Source organism: Aptenodytes forsteri, unplaced genomic scaffold (assembly GCF_000699145.1).
Source record: "Aptenodytes forsteri isolate BGI_AS27 unplaced genomic scaffold, ASM69914v1 Scaffold137, whole genome shotgun sequence".
NCBI lineage: Eukaryota > Metazoa > Chordata > Aves > Sphenisciformes > Spheniscidae > Aptenodytes > Aptenodytes forsteri.
Window position 1 is genome coordinate 2,555,207 of NW_008796221.1, and position 14,551 is coordinate 2,569,757.

The 14,551-nt window shown below is 38.3% G+C and overlaps 1 protein-coding gene across 1 annotated transcript in view; it reads right to left on the reverse strand.

The window, feature by feature from the left end:
- The window catches only part of CPNE8 (copine 8), a 107,506-nt gene extending 103,617 nt beyond the window's left edge, over positions 1-3,889 (reverse strand). The window contains exon 1 of the mRNA XM_019474582.1: positions 3,852-3,889. The gene's annotated coding sequence lies outside the window, so the exon portion shown is untranslated. The remainder of the gene's footprint in view (positions 1-3,851) is intronic.
- Positions 3,890-14,551: the final 10,662 nt, after the last annotated feature.

Genomic DNA, 14,551 nt, shown 5'->3' on the forward strand with positions numbered 1-14,551 from the left:
GGGGGATAGAGTGAACGAGCGGCTGTGTGGTGCTCAGTTGCTGGCTGATGTTAAACCATGACAGCCTCCCTTACCCTACTCTGGTCCTTTCCCATTCAATGCATACATGCTTATCCTTTAGCCTGGCAACTACTGTTACATCCAAAGTGCCCACCTCAGTTTTCCCAAACATAACAACATACCTATTCCCTTTCAAGGAAGTCTTAGCCACAATAAAGTCGGCCTTTTCCCCATGCTACCTGAATCTTTCCATGATCCTGCACCCAGTTCTAGCAGGGGCTCCCCATTACTCTTCACTGACCAGCTTCTATGCCTTCTAGGCAAAGCTTCCTGAAGGTCCCTTTGTCCAAACTGTCATGAGATTCTTCTCGTTGTTACTATCTTCCACGGGGAGATCGTCCAGGCGAAGAGTTTTTCCCTGTCCAGTTTTTCATATCAGACTCTATTATCATACTCAGGAGTCACAGGGCTCCACAAGAGGATACTCCATCCTGACCATCGTGCTGCCACCACAGCTGCACAGTGGCTCAGTTTGGCTAGCCAGTGCATGGGAAAAAAATTACTCTGCCTAACTGTCATTAGACATAGAAACATGCCAAATTCATTAGTTTGTACCTCCTTTGCAGGTCTTATCCCTGCCTCATCAGGGAAGCACTGCTTTAGCTCATTCTCTCCAAGAAAATTTAAAAAAAAAAGGGTTTTCTCAAAAATATTCCTAGAAAAAAGAGTCTCCAAACTGGAAGACCAGAATGGTCCAAATGCTATAGTAAATCAATATATATGACTTGCTTTGACTCCACTGAAGAGAAAGCACTGTCAGTAAAAGACTTCAGTATTGTTTAAAATACTTCATGAACAAGGGCTATCCAAGTCTGTCCCATCTATATCTAATATCTCTACATTATTTCTGTAACTTGCCTCTAGGGAGGCAAAGTGCCAGCTTCCTCTTGGCATGAATATTCTAGATTGCAGGGAAGTGGTCGGAATTGGAATAAATACTGAGTAGCAATTACAGTATCAAAAAAGGCTAAGCAAACCTCCCAAGAGAACAGGAGAAATCCTTTTTAATTTCAGGAGAAGGCTGTTTATGTTGACATGGGAGTCAACTATATTCACATGTGTCCCTCTCTGAGAAAAAGACCAAGAGGATAAAATCGGATTTTCACTATCAGTATGATCCCTAGATAACTGCATTGGAGTTTGAAAAGCATATTGGGATTGGCCTAGTCAAATCCAATGAGACCTCGACATACAGAGTGACTCTACATGGTTCTATCTTGTATGAGATCTAATGGTTGCAAATTCAGTGGGTCTAAAAGCGGATCTTGTGAAAGTGGTATGATGCTGGGTTTGACACCTTTTTTAGCTAACAGGATAAAGTTACTGTATACAGGCCAGGCTAAGAATGGCCTTTGTCCAAGCAGACAGACACTGAGGAAACTTATCCTGCCATACTTCCAACTACAGAAAAGAATAGCACTTTTTTATACTACACCTTTACCCCTTTCACTTTTACAGTAGGGCCATATCTCTGTGCTCGACTAAAGGACACTAGGAGCAAACAAACTAAATTGGCTAATAAAAAAACCTGCAGAATACTAAAACTAAATGTACACTATTTGGAGAGTACCCACAATCAAAGCTGCTTTGCCAAGTAATTTCTTGAGTGCAAATACAGTATGAGCACTTCCAGAGCCAACAGTTTCCCCCTTCCCTCTTTACCAAGGACAGTATTACTGTATTCCATGTTTTTGTACTGCTAACCTGTGACAGATAGGCCTGATTGGCAGCGTAACTGGGTACTCACAACTTGAGACCAGATCTCTAAAGCACACCACCAATTTGAGTGCTTTAAATAAGCTATTTACCAGAAGGAAGAAAGCAGCATGTTTTGAATTGATAGGCAAGGTTATGACACTTTAAAAAATATTTTCATATACTCTGAATCCATAAAAAATACCACCAGTTTACTTCTCAGAAATATTTTAAAGATAGATATTAAGATTTCTTTAGGTTTTCCTGACGCTCTGTTTCCTTGTGTCCCTTCCCCAGCATGGGTCACCCACCAGCCCCGATTGCTTGGGTTTGCCCACCTGCCCCGGCTTGGGCTGCCCACAGGCCACAGACCCTTCAGAGGTGTACTGCCTTTTGCATGGAGTGTCTCCTTTCAAGAATGCATCTCCAGCAGCATATCTTCAGAAGTGTGGCTCCGACAGTAGCTGCTGCCACTTTTTTTCTAAAATATGTTTGGGCAGGGGCACTGTGTGCTCCCCTGGCTGACAAAGTTCTGACAGGCAATGGTTACTCACACAGCTTTCAGAACTGACTGGAACCAGCTGTGACAGCCACAGGGACGGTCATGCCCTCCTCCTACACAGGTCACATTGCAGTCCCCGGCTACTCAAACCCTGCAATTTATGCCTAATACAGTTCCCTATCTGACAAAAACTTGAAGCACTTGTCCCTAATAATAATAGAGCTTAAAAACTAGACACCTCATCACTTTTGTTGAAAGGTGCCTTGATTCAATAAAGAAATCTCTGAATTCAGTCTATCAGGGGCAATAGCTCACTGACCACTCTTCAAAATTGCTTAACCTAGACAACTAAGTTTTTATTAGCCAACTAAAAAACAGTTAGTAATATGCAAGACACTCAGTTCTGCTTTTGCATGATCTCCCTACACCAGAGGCATGGTATTGCCTATGTCTCCTTTTTAAAAAAAAATGTTTTATAGGTTAGGAATGTCAAAGGTACTCCTAACTTCATGCAGCTTTTCCCCAGGAAGCAGAAGCTTTTCCCATCAAAAGTCTATTGTGGAATGTCTCTCAAGAAACTTTTGGTTAGGAACAGACAAATGTACTCTCACAAAAGTACTCAAATGTTTCATACTGTCACATGACTCAGTATTCAAGTATATCCCACCAAGACATGGTACATGTCCAGACACTTGATAGAAGTATATATGTCTCAGGTTATTTCCAATGTCAGTAAGCACAATACGTGGTATTCTATGGAAGAAAAGCCCAGGCTTAAAAAAAGAAAAAAGAAAATTAACTTACAGATAGAAAGATATGGAGAGTTGTGGGGAAGACAACATGACCCCAAGACACCATAATCTAAGGACTAGTCAATTAACACTACAGAAGTACTTTGATTAAACACTATCAGAAAAAAAGGAAATCTTTTGTGGTCTCAGTTCCTTGATAAAAGTTCTATAAAGTGTCCGATACAGGAAGATAGTCATGGATTTTAAATCAAAAGTCCCATGATACATAAATTCATAGGCATGAGAGTTTTTTGGGATCCAGTCATACTTAATAAAACTTATGGGGAAAGTGGGTGTCACTATCTTACATATCTGAAAACATGAATTCATAAACCATCATATAATTTTTGATCAGGAAAGGTCGTGTTTCCCAGAGACTAATTAACTTAATTTTATTTTTCAGCATTTGACTCTAAGATTAGTGGACACTAGGTACTAGCAGCAACAAGTGCTTCCAGTTTATTTAGAAGTTTGGTTACTTGCTTTGAAAGATATCTAGGAAAACAGACACTTAAAAAAAACCCAACCAAACCTTTTCTGCATTTATTACTTTTAGGAAAATGTAGGCTGACTGCTAAATAAGGGACCATGTAGCTCAGGAAAGCAATATCAAATTCAGAGTCTTTAAAATTTCAGTTCATATAACAGAAACTGTAAGTGTAACTTAATTACTTTAAATAATTGTCACAAAGACAATGTAAACCTAACTGACAATGAAGAAAACCACCCACCTAATTTTTAATCCAGGGTTTACACTTTTGGAATATATGATGACAAGAAACAATAAAATGTTATATACTTACTCGGATCAGATTTAGAAAATGTATCTCTGTCCAAAAGATTTCTGTTAAAAAAAAGATAAAAATAATCTTATTTATAAAAAATGGTGAAAGATACAAATCAGATATCAATGCATATATGTTTTTAACAATTTTGATCAAGAGACAGCTTAGTTTCCTGCCCTCCTAATATGTAAGATTTACTCAAAGTCAGTCAGCACTAACACTTGAGCCGTCTTACATTTCGTTTTATTCTACATTTTGGATTTGAGCAAACTGTGGCTCATATACTCCAATACCATGAAGTGAAAAGCAACACATGACAAGCACATTAAATATACATAATGGACATCAGGAACAGAAATACCTTTAAATCACAAACGTCTACCAGAGATTAACTTGCTAGTTGAACCCAAAAACTTTAGACTTTACTTAAAAGAATGGCTATGAGAATTCAGAGCCATCAGGAAATATCTGTAAGAATCTGTCATGGATGAGTAAGCTAAAGAGAACTAAAACATACACAGGACACACACCAAAATTAGGAATTTTCTAAATATCTACAAAATACCTAGGAATAAGTAGTAAGAACTAATTTCTTTGATATGCAATGCAGTCCCAATATCGTAGCCACACTTCAGCCAACTGAGAATCATACATAGATGAGGAGACTCAAATTAACAATAGGTCTAGAGAATCAGGACTGACCAGAAAACCGTTCTCGGAATAGTTACCAACATTTCATCATTCAAAAATAAAAATTTAAAATAAGATCAAAAAAAAATTAAATTATCTTGGCAAACTAGAAAAATGGTCTGAAAACAGGATGCCATTGAACAGGGACAAGAAAGAGCTATTAAACTTAGGCAGGTAGTTTAAGTTGGGTATTAAACTTCAAGCAGCAAAAATGCAGCATAGCTGCATATAGCTGGATATACAGCAGTTATGTCAAAAATGGTTCTAGACATGACAGTAGACCACAGATTGAATGCAACTCAGGAATCTTGTGCCTTTGTGAAAAAGGCATACTGGAATACAGAAACAAAAAAAAAAAAACCAAAAATGCCACTTTAGAGTAATTGTCTGGTCTTCATAATACTGGTAAACACTCAATTCAAGCAATAATGTTTTGGGCACTCCGATTTCTTGCAATCTAAGACAGACATGGAGCCACCAGAGTGCAGCGGAAGCAGAAATAATCAGAATTCTATAGAATATATCTATACATCTATGAGGAAAACACTGCTGCAAATCGAAGTTGATCTCCATGTAGACAGAGCACATAGGAACAGGTTTAACCCTCACTTGAATCTTCTGCACTGCAGGTGCAGAAGTTGAACTTTATTTCATTGTTTTACCATCTTTCATTGTTAAAGGTGGCCACACATGGTGTGAAATCTCCACCACTGAAGGTCTTTAAGAATATGTTAGGTAGCTACAAGTCCTAATAAGTTCTTTGATCCTACCCTGGAGCAAGAGGAAGGATTAAATAACCAGTTTACATCCCTTACAGCTTATTATTTTTAATAATTAGTACAGCCTCTTCAAAGGTCATCACTTATTGCTCTCATTCAGATCTAAATCCCATTATTTTTGTGCTACTGAACAGTGCTGGAAAGTGTATTAACTAGTATGTTGTTCAATACGGGTGTTCTAAGCGGTCCATTCAGACTTCAACAAGGAAAAGATACTGTATTCCCAATTTAGGTACTGCCAAGTCCACATTTCAGAACAAGCAGTAAGAACAGCTTTAAAAGAATGTTGGGCGCATCGGTTTTATTTACTTCAGCCAACGTAGGCACTAGGATTAAAATTAGTATTTATGAATGAACCTGAAGTCTGCACATGCTACTTCTTCAGAACTTCTCTAATCCGTTCAGAAGTGGGATTTTTATATATGCATTTAATTATACTCAGAGAGACTGTATTCCATCTTAACCAAAAATGTGCGAATATAAATTGAAATATTAACAAACCCAGGAAAATCAGCAATTCCAAGTCTGTATTTGACAATGACCACTACAAACTGCTTTAAAAGACAGTACAGTAAGTTCTGCAATATCAGAATTGCCAATCCAAAATGAAAATTGCCTCCTATTCCTCTCTAATTATACATAGCTAGATATGCCATTAATTCATGGTAACTGGAATTGGTTTTATTATCCCAAAATGAATTGCTATAAAAACCTAGAATTAGGGCTATATGAAACAAATAGTACTTTAGGTTTTGGGATAGGCCTCCCATGCTCACCATTAGGATTCCAAGCAATTTTAATTCCTCTGCATAAATACTATGCAATGACCTTATAATTGGTATGTTAGTGTTTGTGACTGCAGATTAAGATTAAACCATTTTAATGACTCTTATACTAAGCTAAGGTGCTTTGAGCTTTTTAAATATTTCCTACTATTATTTTGTTCCCTTTTAAGTTTTCTCCCTCTATTTTCCCATACACATAAGAACATGAAGACTGCCCATACCAGGCACTGTAAAGCTCAGCCTATCCTGATACGCCTATCCCGTAGCCACCACGGGAACAGCATAAGAACAAGGTAAGAATCTGTAATACTTCCTGAGAATGTTCCTGGTCACCAACCGTTAGCTGCTCAGGGACTTCTTGAATTAAGAACATTTCTACATAAACAGTATCCCTGACAGGATTGTAAGGGTTGAGATACCAAAGTTTAACATTGTAATTCAGGTCAGTAAGTGTCATTCCTTCACAGTTTTGAACTAATACAGCTTGTAATACCCCCAATTCCACCCTTCACGTATTTCACCATAAATAAACAATGTCTTCAGCAAAGTTTGCAGACATGCCTGATCTTCCAAATCATTAATAACCAACAAAAATAGCAACATAAGAACTTAACAAGCTGTTCAAGCAATGCAGCCAGTTTCGGAAGGAACTAGTGCCAACAGAAAAACAAAAAAAAGTCTGATTTGTCCACTAAATCACTTAACAGCTCAAGAGGCTGCTCAATTTAATTTGTGCATTTTCATTTTAGGGGAAAAACAATCAAAGTGTTCCTTTAAATATATGAAAACTGCATGGCACATAAGCACAGGACAATCTACAAACAAAAGAAATGCTAAAAGCAAAAGGAGAAAGAAGACTGCATGTATTTCTGGAACTTTAGGTAGTCTTTATCCCCTTAATAGTCAATGGCACTTTCTGCGCAGGCTGAGCGATACAGGATGTATTTCTTTCCCTTTTTCCTGAGAAAAGCATTCTCTTTGGTAGTACACTATTTTGTCTCAGAAAACAGTCCCAGGAAAGCTTACAAACTCAGAAACCAGAAATATCTGAAACTTCTGTTTCTTCCTCCTAATCAAAGTATCAAGATATTTTTCTATTTTGACTGAACATGGTGAGTATATTTTTTCTATGCCTATTAAGCCTTTCAGATAAAGAATGCAAAAAGAAAAGAGAAGGAATTGCTATCATTAATGAGGAAGAAAAAAAAAGGAGACATATGCTTTTACCTGGAGAAACATGCACATCAAATACCTATACCAAAGAAGTCTAGGAACATCTGTGCAGAAAGCATTATTCTACCATCACAGATCCTGAAGGAATTCATTCTGTACCTGCCCATTCTGGAGTGGACCTTCCAAAATGGTTACAATAACATAGATGAGTAAGGGAAACAAACAAATAGGAGCCATGGCAATGACACCTAGTTAGTCTAAACTGGAAAGCACAAGACAGATTAGAAATGCTGGGATAAAGATTTATTTTTCTGTATAATGACAGCAATTTCCCCGGGGGGGGGGGGGGGGGGGAAAAAAAAAAAAATAAAACATATTAGCTATGCCTTGCAGAATCACTTTGTTCACACAGTTTCATGAACTCCATAAAGATTTGTCAAAATAACAATTTCTGCCCAGTGCTTTGCTTCAAAAATTGTTTTAGAATAGAATAGAATATTTCAGTTGGAAGGGACCTACAACGATCACCTAGTCCAACTGCCTGACCACTTCAGGGCTGACCAAAAGTTAAAGCATGTTATTAAGGGCATTGTCCAAATGCCTCTTAAACACTGACAGGCTTGGGGCATCGGCCACCTCTCTAGGAAACCTGTTCCAGTGTTTGACCACCCTCTCGGTAAAGAAATGCTTCCTAATATCAAGCCTTTTGTACTGTTTAATGTAAAAACATCTCATATATATAAATCAGATACTTCAAGACTGACTGATCTAGTTAGCAGTGGTTGCTAAACAGAAATCATTACAGTCTGTGTTGCTTTGTAGGACCTCACATACTGTATGCGTTATACATATGTTGACAAAGACTGACCTACGTTAAAAAGTAACATTTACTCACATATACTTTGCTTCAAATTTGACTTTATTTTAATGATCAATATCTGAACTTCCTGCTCTGTAATTTTTTTTGTTTTAAATGTAACCCTTTGTTAAACCCAACTGCTAAGCAGAAGTAAATCCCATTCCCCCTTCAGAAAAGACAGAATTCTGGCACTGAAGAACAGACAACAGTAACTATAGAACTGAATAGTTTAAAATCTATTTCCCTAGTTTCAAAACAAACAAAAAAACCAACTGTGTTCATATGACTGGAAAAATACTTATTTATACATTGCTTTCAACAGCTCTGAAATTCTTAATGATAAAAATGTGGTTTATTTCAGATCAATTTGTCAGAATCTCTCTGGGTGTTAAGGTTTTATGTTTCTCTTCGTCTTTAGATTACATTTAAGTGCATGCAAAGACTTCTTTGTTGTAAAATAAAGCACTCAGCGGTTTGCAAACACAAAAGTTAGTTACCCGCACAAAATTATTTTTAATTTTTAGAAAACATACATTTTCAATATATTATAGTCTCATATAAGCATATGCTACTTCTCTCACGGTACACTCGTATCAGTCCATGGGAAGAGAAATTGTCCCTAGCTCATTGAACAGTTCATTAAACAAATGCATTTCTGTTTCCCTCACTTAATGCTGGGCCCACATGCCTTTTTCAAGGAAGATCCTGAAAAATAAGCAGCATCTCTTCACTTTTTACTATGCAGAATAGTATCCATTCTACTACTAACTGAAACATAACTGCATTACATCCTAGTAGTCACTGTCCCTCAGCCATAACTGGTATTACTGGACTTGCAACGGTCAGTCCTAGGTAAGATGACGTTTGATCCAAAAAGCCTACTTGAGTGAAGAGTCCACTTGACCTCTTGCAGAGTAATTTCACAAACAACTTTTCAGTTGTACTGCTAGTGAAGTAGTCACCCTTCCCTAGCTATTTACTCTCTCCTGTGTTCTGTCAGAAGACAATAAAAAGCAAGGAGTTAGCCTCCAGATTTCTAGATTCAAAATGCCCTGGACCTAAAAGCAGATTAGACAATTTCTCAGAATTTTATCTTCTTGTCAAAATAACTGGTTCTCTTAGGAAAGGCTCACAGGTGAGAAAATGGTGGCTCTCCTGACTAAGAGGCAATTCGGATGACCTCTTCCTTTCTGTTCAGATTGTCTCCACTCTTTGGGGCACTAGAAGGACTGGGAAGAAAGCAAACATATCTCTGATGTGCAAGCTTAAGAAAACATCCACAATACCTCTTCATAACCTTTGGAGAAGTAATTGACTTCTTGTTCACAAGACGACAAAGAAATAATTTTCAGCCTCCCAGTAACTTTCATTGTCAATTTAAATATATATTGGTTCAGAAGCCATTCTCTTAAGGGAAAAAGGGAGAAGCAATGAGAAGGGTTAGACCAGCAGTGCTTCCATGAGTTTTATGACAACCCATAGAAAGTCTTCTCTGGCTAGATGTACGCAAACAGTTTTAGGATGAAACCTCTATTAAAACTGCTGACTACTCCTGGGGGTTAAAAAAACCCACAGGAATTGCCAAGTTTATTTACTTAAACATAGCAATAGTTTTGCAGGAATTCTGTGGAAACAGACAGGAAGTACTGGATTATGAAAAGATACTCTTGCAGATGAAGCAGACCTGAACACAATCTCGGACTGTTCCAGTTTAAATAAAAGTCGTCGATTTAGGAATATCACAAACTGGCTGAGCTCTGCTTCAATACCAACCCAATTATTATCTGAAACCAACAGAACAAACCATCTACATTTATGTTTCTAAGGCTGGGCAGGTAAACAGGTTTTGGCTCTGAGCTACTAGTGACGTATCGTGGGGGATGGCACTAAGTATTGCTGGTGGTTGAAAGACCTATTCAATCTACTGTCAACTCACCGGTCCTTTCCAGCTGCTTTCACCCTGCCCATCCAAGTCCATGGATATGCTGTCCTATTTTAGATCTGATTTCTTTAGGAATGTATAGTTAATACAGTGTTTCATTAATGTATAACAACATATAAAACATACAGATTGGTTTTGCACAGTTTTTCTGAAACAACTCTTTAAAAGGCATACATCAAAGAAGTCATTTAGAAAGCAAACGTCTACCATCAATGTAATACTCCTCATCCTTTCTCAGCCATTGCAGCAGTGTTGGTGGGTGAGGCACTGCTTAGACGGGCAGAGAAAAAGAAAATGAGGAAAATAATACTACTACAGAAAGTCTTCATAATAATACATTTAAAGTTGTTATGTACTTCCTAGTACTTAGTCCTTTTCCTGCTGTAAGGCTTTCCTTTATACCACCCTTCTGAGGCCTAAGATTGTTGGGTTCAGCTGTGGGAGGGTGTTACAAGGAGCCATTTGTCAGTGTCCCACGTCCTGTCTGGGGAGAAGCATGAAGTTTACAGTGGTGGCAGGGGTGGAGCAGGTGGTCTCAGAAGCAGTATGATGTTGATGGCTTCTTCCTCCCCACTCTGAGGACCCCCACGCTGGGCTGTTTTTCCAACATGCTCTTACTTCATTGGTCTGCAACTCCATTTTACATCCACATTTACTGTATATAATGTGTATTACATCTGCTTGAGACTTGCTCTTTCATCTCTTTGTTATTCCAAAAACCAGTTTTGCCCAGCCCGCACTTCTTTACCAACCACTGGTGACCTCTTCACAGCACTGGGGTCCTCAGTGGCATCCCGACCCCCCTCTTTTTAGCTTCTGCCCCTGCTCCTCCACCCTGCATCCTGTGTCCCCACTTGCAAGGCCTCTGCTATCACACCACGCTGATGCTCCTCTGCACTACACTGTTCTGTGAGGGTCACAAATACATCATTATATACAGAATAACTACTTGCTACTACTATCTGTAGAAAGAAATACGGTTATACCACACAATTACACAAAGACAAGCCAAAGTGAAACTAACTAAGCAGTAGCCACCTGGTCATTAGAAAAAATGCTGGGTTTGGGTTTGCAGCTAAGCAAAGCCAAACAAAGCTCCATGTAGGCAAAGACAAGTTTAGACAAAACCTGACAAGTCCTGAGACTTGTACAGTTACTGTGAAACACGAGGCCTGTTCCTAGCAATCGCAAGACTGAATTTACAGGGCAACAGATCTGCCTTAAATTCTATGTCACATGGCTGCATGCTTAAAAGTTCAAACAATATAGACACACAGGTGAAAACCAAACCGTGTAGGCTATCAGGAATGCATCTCCATGACTATTTTGATGGACACTGTCACCCGTTTATATTTTTTCTCCCAATACACTTGTTTTTCTCAGCTGAAGCCAGCTGGTTGTCTAGGCAGTTTCATTTCAAAGAAAAAACATGTAAGACCAACTTTCTGCTGTCGGTCACACATAACCACTCCACAGACTTTTAATCCAACCTCGATACACATACACAAAGAAAGCAGGAAAATGAAAACCAGATTTACAATCAGGATGAATTTTATATTCTGTATTTTGTACTACACAGAGTTACAAGCTCAAATAACTTGTTATGGATATCTCTTTTATCATTGCATCTTTCTGCAACAGGGATTTCTAACAAATGATTACTATTTCCAAAAAACCAGGAGGTAAGTACACTGGCTGGAGAGAAGCGATCTTGCCAGAAATCAATGCCCAGGACAATCAAAGATATAATTAAACATACTTTTGGGTACCACAACCACTAGAAAGTGGCTGATTAAGACTTTCAGACTGCCAAACAAAAGGAAAGGCAAAAATTCTGAAGTAGTAAGTTTTGTTCCTCTGTGCAAGAAACTTGAAATCAAATTATCTTCATTACTGAGAATAGGAGTTGCTTAATTCCATTCAGCCCCTTTGTTAATATTAGGTTTCTGTAGAAATTGTGAAGCAGCATAGAACTGATCCAAACCAGGCATGGGCAACGAATTGTATTTCTGTTGAATTAACCACGGTAAGGAGTTTATACTGCCTTTACACACATTATGCCTGGTGTGGGAATACAGCCAGTATAGAGCCTACCCAGCATAAACCCAGAACGATGCGGACGGACTGCCCGATTGAGCACAAAGCCTAGCAGAGCAATACTATCGTAACAAACTTTCTGAATTAGCAAAGTGACCCTGTACCAGGTCAATATTTTACAACACTTTTACCATCTTTCAGATAACTGTCAGAGACACTACTAGAAGTCATAAAGTGATCAAACTACAGCTTCACTTTCCTATAGATATTAAAAAATTACTCTCAAGAAGATAATTCTGATTGATAACTCCTCCTTCAGTAAGTAAACAAACATTAACATGATGCATAATGAAACTCTTGGACTTTCTTGTAAGATAAGGTTTCATAAAGGCTGTGGCTCAGTCAGGAAACTACAAGAAAAAACTAGGTCAGTCCACACAGTAACCATGAGGAGCATAAATCACCATTATATAGATCAAAACAAAAAGTGAAAAACTTGACAGCCCATTGAACTACGTTGAACTTCACATGTTCACACACAGCACAAACTTCAAGATATGTGATAACCATAATCTACTTGTGTTCTCAGCATTAAATATGCTAGTTCAGCCAACAACATAGTAACTGCACTGATAGTAGGGAAGATGGGAACAGAATATGAAGTTTTTCCAAGATTTAACTAGATTGGAACCAGTGAAGAACATCACCAGAGAGGGAGATACAGGATGACAGACACAAGGCCTGAAGCTCACCTCAAGCTCACATGGGACCACAAGTTTACACACACAGCTGGTAAGTGAAGAGTCAAGTCTAGGCACAGGCCTGTAATCAGTATGCAGCGCAAATACCCCTTTAGAGGAAGAGGAACCTTTGGGATGGAAAACAGCAGTGGAGGAAAAGATAAAGAGCAGCCTATATTCTCTCTTCCACACCAACTGAAGGGCCAAGGTCCTGATCCTTCACCACATGACAATCGTGCAAAATTATGCCAGGCCGCAACAAATAAAGATCGCATAGCAGGTGACGGTGAAATTTTCATCAGACCATGGATGCCCTTCAGGGCATGCGATGAAGGGAGCTACAGGGCACAGAGGGAGATGGCTACTAGGACAATTGATCCAGACAATAGTGGACTATTACCAACACCAAAGGATCCTCTGGGATGACACATTTAAGTAGTTCTGCCACATTAGATCTGGCTCTTGAGCCAAAGAATACAGCATCCTGATAAAAAAACTCAGATGTTTGGAAATCTACATCTTACAAGAGTCAGTAAAGAATCGTGAACTTTTTGTTTGATAGGCACTGAGTAGTAATAACTAGAAAGAATTAAATTCATTTCTTGCTTTTCTAACATTTGTAAAACTACAGCCAATGCTGGCATTCAGTAAGCCATGGGAATCACATGAAAAGATTTTAATCATAAAGAAACCCCAGAAAAAGCATCACCTGATATCCAAAACATTTCTGGATTTTATAATTTTTCATAGACAATTTCTCATCCTATGAGATGCACTTCTCCTAAAGGCTACCTGATGTGCCCCTGAAGCTAAAACAGGCTGGCTTGCAGAATAAGTAGTGCAATACCATCTGCATAGTACTGGAACCTGACTAATTTGGTAACACTGACAGTACGGGCATGCAGGGCAAATTAACTTGGGAAGCGCTGACAGATGAACCATACAGAATTAAAAGCTAAGTGAATAGAAGCTGTATCCTTACTGAATCAGAAGGAGGAAAGAAGGAGTATTGTCTACAGTCACAGATGTATTTTGTGGCACAAACAGCTCGCACTGCTTCACTGACCACCAAGTTACACCACCTGTACAAACTGGAAGAAGTTCCCATATTTGCTATAATGAAAACAAGCAAAAAAAGAAAAAAAAAATCTAGGAAGAAAGAATAGTTATCAGCTGCTAACTGTTGATGTTAACTAGTGACCAAATTGGTTCCACAAGTCCTCAGGTATCAAGGGAAAACTAATGTGATGACCCAAACTACTTTAAAAGCATTTCTCTCCAGGTGTTAAGGAATACGCAACTGCTAATTATTAAAGAATTTTCAGCATTCTCTGAACTTTGCAGTTTGCTCTTGTTGTATTTCACAATTTCATTTAACACTACTTTTCGAGAGCTTTAGCCAATGAATGTTTACATATTACAGATGAATCACAAACGTGTTAATCATTAATCTCTGCCCCAATGTCACTCATTTTACACTCAATTTTGAACCATGATTATGTAATCAAAAGCTGTCATTCCAGCACATAAAGAAGAAAGGAATCACCGTGGAAATTGTGATGGGATGGTAGACCATTTTTTTTAAACAACAAAAAAAAGATGTTTTAACAAAACAGCCATGGCTTTTGAAGATACCTACAGAGAAATTAACATTCTAAACTATATACTGAAATTAGTTACAAGGAAAGTAAGTAAGGTAACTAAGGTCAGAAT